The sequence below is a fragment of the Cetorhinus maximus genome, chromosome 1, assembly GCF_964194155.1.
Source record: "Cetorhinus maximus chromosome 1, sCetMax3.hap1.1, whole genome shotgun sequence".
In the NCBI taxonomy this organism is placed as follows: Eukaryota; Metazoa; Chordata; class Chondrichthyes; order Lamniformes; family Cetorhinidae; genus Cetorhinus; species Cetorhinus maximus.
The window spans coordinates 66,563,032-66,570,470 of NC_135879.1; positions in this window are offsets into that span (position 1 = coordinate 66,563,032).

Sequence of the window (7,439 nt, forward strand, 5' to 3'; positions counted from 1 at the left end):
CCTGTATTCACTAGGGTTTAGAAGAATGAGATGGGATCTGATTGAAATGTATAAAATTCTAAGAGGGCTAGACAGACTGGATGCAGGGCAGATGTTTCTCCTGGCTGGGGAGTCTAGAACCAGGGGCCACAGTCTCAGGATACAGGATACCACTTAGGACTGAGATGAGGAAAGATTTCTTCACTCTCAGCTCCCGATCTTTTTAAATCTCCGCCCTAACTCTCGGCTCCCACTCTTTTTAAATCTCCGCTCTGACTCTCAGCTCCCGCTCTTTTTAAATCTCTGCTCTGACTCTCGGCTCCCGCTCTTTTTAAATCTCCGCTCTGATTCTTGGCTCCCGCTCTTTTTAAATCTCCGCTCTGACTCTTGGCTCCCGCTCTTTTTAAATCTCCGCTCTGACTCTCGGCTCCCGCTCTTTTTAAATCTCCGCTCTGACTCTTGGCTCCCACTCTTTTTAAATCTCCGCTCTGACTCTCAGCTCCAGCTCTTTTTAAGGAGGTAGTGCATTTGAAGAGGATTAACCCCTCCACAGGATGGCCGTGGCACTGGAAACCTCCTGGGCCCTCCAGACTAGCTGCTGTCAAGCCATTCAGGCACCTGCCGAGCTTGGCCCTCATTGGGGATACTGGTAGTGGGCCCAATCAGCTCACAAATGGACTTTTAGTTATGCAGATTGACTACCCACTGATACCGGAAAGGTAGCCTCTGCCGGTGTTGATCTGCCTCCAGGAAGATTGCCCGGAGGCGGGAATGCATCAAGCTGCTGACACGTCATGCATTTTTCTGAAATTCTTTCCGGTCCTGCTTGAAGCTTGCTCCCATGGGACCGGGACAATTACTTCTTCAAAGAGCTGACCCAGACAAGATGGGCCATTCGCTATTTTTATACTACATTCCCTTATATACCTTCTCTATTACCTGCTGAACTTGTATGCTAGCTTTTTGTGATTCATGCACGAGGACCCCCGCCGTCAAATCACTCTGTGCTGCAGCTTTCTGCAGTCTTTCTCCATTTAAATAATATTCAGCTCCTCTATTCTTCCTGCCAAAGTGCATAACCTCACATTTCCCCACATTATATTCCATCTGCAAAGTTTTTGCCCACCCACTCAACCTGTCTGTATCCCTCTGTAGACTCTTTGTGTCATCCTCACCATTTGCCTTCCCGCCTATTTTTGTGTCATCCACAAACTTAGTGATAGTACATTCACTTCCCTCATCCAAGTCATTTATATTGTAAATAATTGTTGCCCCAGCACTGGTCCCTGTGGCACTCCACTTGTTAAAGGTTGCCATCCTGAAAAAGCTCCCCTTATCCCAACTCTGTCTTTTATTAGTTAGCCAATCCTCTATCCATGCTAATATACTACCCCAAACACCATGGGCTCTTATCTTTTTAAGTAGCTTTATGTGCAGTACCTTATCGAAAGCCTTTTGGAAATCCAAATATATTACATCTACTGGTTTCCCTTTATGTATTCTGCTTGTTACCTCCTCAAAGAATTCTAATAAATTTGTCCGGCATGATTTCCCCTTCATGAAGCCATGCTGACCCTGCTTGATCAGATTATGCATTTCTAAATGCTCTGCTATTACATCTTTTATAACAGATTCTAACATTTTCCCAATGACGGACGTTAGACTAACTGGCCTATAGCTACTTGTTTTTTATCTCCCTCCCCTTTTGAATAAGGGTGTTACACTGGCAGTTTTCTAATCCTCTGGGACTTTTCCAGAATCTAAGAATTTTGGAAGATTACGACCAGTGCATCCACTATTTGTGTAGCTACTTCCTTTAATATCCTAGGATGCAACCCATCAGGTCCAGGGGACTCATTGGCCTTTAGCCCCGCTAGTTTCCCTAGTACTTTCCCTTTAGTGATAGTTATTGTATTTATTTCCTTCGCCACTTTTGTCCCTTGATTATTTAGTATTTTTGGAATGCTATTAGTGTCTTCTACCAGGAAGACTGATGCAAAGTATTTATTCAACCCCTCTGCCATTTCCTGGTTCCCCAGTATTATTTCCCCAGCCTCATTTTCTAAGGGGCCTATGTTCACTTTGGCCTCTTTCTTCCTTATATATTTAAAGAAGCTCTTACTGTCTATTTTTATATTACTTTCTAGATTACCGTCAAAGTTTATTTTCTCCCTCTATTGTTTTTTTGTTCATCTTTTATTGGTTTTTAAAACTTTCCCAATCTTCTGGCTTACCACTAATCTTTGCCACATTGTCTGTTTTTTCTTTGAATTTGATACTATCCTTAACTTCCTTGGTTAACCATGATTGGTTTACCCCCTTCCTAGTATCCTTCTTCCTCAGTGGGATATATCTTTGTTGTGAGTCATGAACTATTTTCTTAAACATCTGCCAATGTTCATCAACTGTCTTTTCTGCTAAACACCTTTCCCAGTCCACTCCAGTCAAGTTTGCCCTTATTTCTTTGTAATTATCCTTATTTAAGGTTAGCACAGTTGTTTCCGACCCATGTTTCTCACTCTCAAACTGAATGCTAAATTCCACCATGTTATGGTCACCGTTTCCTAGGGGATCTTTTACTCTGAGATCATTTATTAAACCTGCCTCATTACACATTACCAGATCCAAAATAGCCTGATTCCTGTTTGGATCCACAACATATTGTTCTAGGAAACTGTCCCGAATACACTCTATGAATTCTTGCTGATGGCTTCCTCTGCCAAATTGACTTTCCCAATCTACATGAAGATTCCCTATAAACTAAAGTGACATCAGCACAGGAGAAGCAGCTGATTGCCGAGTAGCTGGTGAGTCTTTTTTTTAAGTAACAAGTTTAATAGTCTAAGAAATAGAGGCATGGCAGGGCAACTCAGACACTGGGGCACGGATCCTGTTTCATGTGGGAACTCCAGGATGCTTATCATCTCCTGGACAACCACATGTGCACGAAGTGTTGTCAGCAGAAGGCGTTCCAGCACTGATTTGCAGAGCTTGAACAGCAACTGGCATCACTGCGACACATCCGCGAGAATGAGAGTTTTGTGGGTAGCACGTTTTTCGAAGAAGTCACCCTGCAGCTTAAGGGTATGCAAACATGTATGGGTGACTGCCAGATGGTCAAGAATGACCAGGCAGGTAGTGCAGGAGTCCCCAGAGTGCATCTCGACTCTCCAACTGTATTCTGTCCTGAATACTGGTGAGTCTTGATTCCTCTGGGGTATGCAGCCAGAGCCTCGTGCACGGCTCCATGAGTGGCTCACCTTAATGGAGGCAGGAAGAAGTTTGAAAAAGGCATTCATGATAGAGAATTCGATAGTCAGGGGTACAGACAGGCTTTTCTGTGGCCGCAGACCTGAATCCAGGATGGTATGTTGCCTCCCTAGTGCAAGGGTCAAAGATGTCATTGAGCAGGTGTAGAACAGTTGGGAGGGAGGAGGATGAGCAGCCAGCGGCCATGGTCTGTTTCAGTACCAATGACGATAGAAAGAGGGATGACATCCTGCAGGCAGAGTTTAGGAAGCTAAGGAAGGAATGAATAAACAAGACCAGAAAGGAAGTAACCTCCAGATTCCTTCCAGTATCAAATGCTAGTGAGTATGAAAATAAGAAGATAGAGTGGCTGGAGAGATGGTGCAGGAGGGAGGGCATTAGATTCCTGGGACATTGGGACTAGTTCTTGGGGAGATCGGATCTGCACAGGCCGGACAGGTTGCACTTGAATAGAACTGGGCTCAATGTCCTTGTGGGGCCATATGCTAGTGCTACTGGGGAGGGTTTTAACTTGACAGGGATGTGGGAACCAGAAGTAATATTAGAGAAAAATAAAGTGCCTAGAGAACTGGGAAAGACAGATGGCACTGGAGTAGGAAATACTAAGTTATTAGGTGGGGCCAGAGTAAGAAGGAATGTAATAAGATCTAAATTAGATTTACTGTGCATATGTGTGAATGGAGTGTGGTAAATAAGGTTTGTGAGCTGCAAGCACAGGTAGCCATGTTGAAATATGGTATTTAATTAGATCTAAGAAACAATAGAGGTACCATCATATTGCTGGGTATATTCTATAGGCCATCAACAAATGGGAAAGATATAGAGGAACACATTTGTAAGGAAATTACAGAGAGGTGCAAGAATTGTAGAATAGTTATAATGGGGGAACTTTAATTATCATAATATGGATTGGAATAGTAATAGTGTAAACAGCAGAGAGGGGCAAGAGTTCCTAGAGTGTGTTCTGGAGAATTTTCTAGATCATGTTTCCATTCCAATGAGGAAAGAGGTATTGCTGGATCGAGTTCAGCGGAATGAGGTGGGTCAAGTAAATCAGGTGTCCATAGAGGACCATTTAAGGGACAGTGATCATAGTATCATAAGATTTAGGTTAGCTATGGAAAAGGGGAAGGAGCAATCCAGGGTAAAAATGATTAATTGGGGAGGGCCAACATAAGTGGGGTGAGAATGGATCTGGCCCAAGTAAACAGGAATCACAGATTAGCAGGTAAAACTATAATGGAACAATGGGCTGCTGTTAAAGAATAGCTAGTTCAGGTACCGTCAAGGTTCATTCCCATGAGGAGGAAAAGTACAGCAAACAAGTCTAGAGTCCCCTGGATGATGAAAGAAATAGAGAGTAAGATGAAGTAGAAAAATGTCTGATGAACAATACAATTGAGAACCAGACTGAATATAGTAGGTTCAGAGAGGAAGAAGTTTAAGAATTTTCAGTGCTACGGTGACAAAGCAGTGGAATGACAATGGCTCATTGTTCCTGACGCAGTACGGACACAACAGATGATTTCCTTCTGTGCTGTAACCAGTCCATGCTAGTTAGAACATCCCTAAATATAAGATATTAAGACTACTTACACAAGTGATTTGCACTGTTGTACTAGAGTATTTATAGTGGACCGTTATTGTATCTATAATTCCTGTGTCACTTATGTCTGTTTCCATCATCTCCATAACCGTTATCACTTAAATAGTTAGAACCACACTCCTTAGCTGAAATCCCCTTCCCCCACCTACTGAGCATTCTACTGGTAGCAGGACATAGCCTTCTCCTCTGAGTACATCACCCACCCACCCATACTGAATATCACTTTGTTGTTTGGACCCAAATTCCCTCATCTCTTCCCCCCCCCCCCCTCCCTTATCACCCCTCATTTCTCCCACTTTTGTCCCTAACCCCCCCCCTTTCACTCCATCTCTTTGCCAGTGTCCCTCCTCTCATCTGTAGCTTCTCCCTCCCATTTTCAATCAAACAACGTTATCTGACTCCAGGCCTCATTACAGCCTTGGTCCAAACATGGACGAAAGCTGATTTTCAGAGTTGAGGTGAGAGTGACTGTCCATGACATCTGGGCAGCATTTGACCAATTGAGACATCGAGCCCTTGCAAAATTAAAGTCATTGGGAATCAGGGGAAAACACTCCACTGGTTGGAGTCATACCTGACACAAAGGGTGGTGGATGTGGTTATTGGAGGCCAATCACCTCAGCCCCAAGATATTACTGCAGGAGTTCCTCAGGGGTAGTGTCCTAGGCCCAACAATCTTCAGCTGCTTCATCAATGACCTTTCCTCCATCAGAAGTGGAGATGTATGCTGATGATTGCACTATTTCAGCACCATTGGCAACCTTCAGATACTGAAACAATTTGTGTCCACATGCAAAACCTGGGCAATATTCAGGCCTGGACTAATAAATGGCAAGTAACATTCACACCATACTAGGCAATAGCAATCTCCAACAAGAGAGAATCTAGCCATCTCTCCTTGATATTCGATGGCATTCCATTCACTGAATCTGCACCATCGACATCCTGGAAGTTACCATTGACTAGAAACTTAATTGGACCACCTATATAAATACTGTGGCTACAGGAGCAGATGAGAGGCTGGGAATTCTGCAGCCACTAACTCATTACCTGATTCCGCAAAGCAGGTCCGCCATCTATAAGGCACAACTCAGGACGGTGATGGCATACTCTCCACTTGCCTGGATGAGTGCAGCTCCAAAGCTATTCAAGAAGCTCATCACCATTCAAGACAAAGCAGCACACTTGATTGGCACTCCATCAACCACCTTAAACATCGACTCCCTTCACCATGGATGCACCATCGCAGTAATGTACCATAATGCATCTTCCATACCCGCAACCTGTACTACCTAGAAGGAAAACCACCACCACCTGCAAGTTCCTGTCCAACTCACACACCATCCTGACTTGCCATTCCTTTACCAACACTGGTTCAAGATCCTGGAACTTCCTAACAGTACTGTGGGTGTACCTATACCACATAGACTGCAGTGGTTCAAGAAAGCAGCTTACCATCACCTTCTTAAGGGCAATTAGAGATGGACAATAAATGTTCCCATGAATAAATTTTTTAAATTACCCACCCTCTAATCCTTCTTGACCTGAATATTGCATTTGATCCCCTTGTCATAAATCAACCAGTTATATATTAAAAGCAGTGGAAATTAATATTCTATTTGGATTCCAGCTGCAGATAGTGCTCTGAAATCACATGATAGGTTAACTCCTATGGCTTGCTATACTACATATGTGTCTAACCTCCTACTGTCCTATTTTCAATAGCATAACTAAGTTTCTGAACCCCAGGATCCTCATTTGAACACTAGCTTCATTTCCCCAGTCAATTTGTGTCCAAAATAATTTTTTTGCTAACCAGTTTCTCCATCCTCACCTTCAACACTGCCCCTGAGAGCATTTCATTGGCTGTCCTTCAATTCAAGGATGACATCTACTCAGGGTTGCGAGTTTCTGCTGTGGATCTTCATGTGACTGAACAGGCCAATTCTCAACCCGAAAATCTTTGGGCACATGGGACAGGGTGTCCCAAGAGGTAGTGGGATCCGGAGTGCAGGATTTGCTTCCTTTTCTTTCCTTCTCTGCCACCACTCTGCCTGATCATTAAGGCTTTTGGACTCAAAGTATGATGCAGCTTGATGGACAAGTTGTCGCCATTTTCAACGATTGGTAGCAAGCTCCTTCCAATCATTAAGGTCAATGCTGCCAAACTTCAAGGAGAACTTCAGAATGTCTTTGTAGCGTTTTCTTTGTCCTCCCCTGGAACACAGGCTATTTGAGTTGAGAAAACAGGACTGGTCAGGGGAGATGCTTTTTGGCCATCCATAGTGTTCAGTCCATCGTAGTTGAATTTGCAGAGGTTTTGCCTGAATGCTTGTGGAGCTGGCTTCAAGAGGGACACTAGCATTTGTTCATTCCATTCCAATGGTCCTTCCATTGAATCTGGAGGATGCGGTGGAAGCACTGCTGATGGAATTTCTCTAGCACTCTTATGTGTCGATGATACACAGTCCAGGTCCTACTGCAGTACAGGAATATGGTGACAACTGCTCTATACACTAGGACTTTTGTTGACTCGCGGAGATCTTTGTTGTCAAATACTCGCCGCTGTAGTTTGTAGAACGCT